At 47.4% G+C, this 1,638-nt stretch overlaps 1 pseudogene; it reads left to right on the top strand.

The window, feature by feature from the left end:
- LOC119586017 overlaps positions 1 to 1,638 on the top strand; it is a 4,707-nt pseudogene that overhangs the window by 459 nt on the left and 2,610 nt on the right.

Raw genomic sequence — 1,638 nt, 5'->3', positions numbered from 1 at the left:
CACCCACCGCCTCGTCCGCGAACACCATCAGCCGGAAGAGCGGGCCTGCAACAACACGAAAGGTGTGCAAATCGGTTTTTGGTTCATCCGAGTGGCACAGATTACCTGACCGAGTGACCGAAGTGACGAAGAGTACGCCTCTTTTACCACACGTGACTAACATCAATCTAATCCACATCAGAATGCTTGAGCTGTGTATCGAAGGAAAAAAAATCTGACATCATGAAGGTATCACGAAACTTATACAAACTTTAAAGACAATCTTCCTGTCAGTTGCATCCCAAATACCACTCGAGAATTCAGCACTAGTACTGTGCTTAAAACACGTAGGATAGGAAGTACCCGCGATTCCCCGTTTTCAGACTGCCTTCGGGTGGCACTGCAATTATCCCTCGTATTTGCTACAGGGAAGCAGTGCCAGAAATTAACAAATAATTTTAGCTCCGTTCTCCCTTCCCTTATTCACTTTAACCCCGTTTATAATATAATGATATATGCTCAGATATTTCAGAAGAACTCATTTTTGTGTTTGTTGTTGGGGTGAAACTGAAAAACTAACCACAAAATAAATAGGTGTACTAGAATTTGTGATAATTTTGAAAAAAAAAAAATTTAGATACCGGTGCAAATCTGAAAGACAGGAGTGTCAAAATCCAACTGTATTTTTCTAGAAGGAATAAGCACATGCGTTATGTCTACGGCTTGTTCACTATTTGAATTCTAACTATAAATAAATGCTACTACAGTCGCGGAAACGCCTGGTGACAGACTGAACTAGAGCATGTCTTTTATATTTAGCTTTCTAGATTGTTCTGAGCAAGAGTCCGGGCGAGATGCATTCCGCCTGAAACATTAATATTGCAAAGCTACGAAGGTTCAGAGGCACGATAATGAAAGGAAAATTGAACGAAACATGTCTAAGACTACAAACACCTGTCACGATCGAGTGGAGGCGGTTTGACGAGTTTCCGACCGAATAGCTGGTGACCCTGCACCTTGCAATGCCCGGGAGGAATATAGACTCAGCGACCTCCCACGCCCGCCTCTCGTGCCCCTCTGGGACGCCCATAGAAAGGGCCCCTTTCACCAGGCCGGGACGAATACCTCCTCCTCTCAGGCTTTCTTCATGTAGACTTTCTTTTCGATTCATAGCCACTCTCTCGCAGGATTCGCGCATTCCCTCGTTCCGGCTTTGTCTTCGCTGCTCTTCATATAGAATTATTCAATATATCATCATGTTCTTCTTTCGACCGTACTAGTCCCTCTCATCTCGTGACCTATGCTCCGTCCACTTACTTCCCTCCGCTGCCCTTCGTCCCTCCTTCGTCTCGCTTTTTGCTCTATTTTCTTTCTAAGTCATCCAATTCTTACGCTCGCGTAGGACCCCGTGCCGCCCACCCGCTCTATACTCCCCCACGCCCAGTCGCTCGTTGCGGGCGCCCTCAGGGGTCAGCCCACTCCGCCTCGCCTATAGGTACAAATAAAACGTGGGTCGTAGGAGAGCGACCGCTGGTTGGACCCGGCGTGCGAGGCGCCCTGGGGTAGGACTTTAAGACGATAATTTGGGAGTGCTAGATCGGCGAAGGTGACGGTGGAGCGCACGGGTAGGTTAAGACCGTTTGGAGAGAGTGCAGAGGT

This window comes from Penaeus monodon, chromosome 20 (assembly GCF_015228065.2).
Source record: "Penaeus monodon isolate SGIC_2016 chromosome 20, NSTDA_Pmon_1, whole genome shotgun sequence".
Classification (NCBI taxonomy): Eukaryota; Metazoa; Arthropoda; class Malacostraca; order Decapoda; family Penaeidae; genus Penaeus; species Penaeus monodon.
The sequence above is the reverse complement of the archived record's forward strand: the minus strand, read 5'-3'. Positions and strand labels throughout refer to the sequence as shown.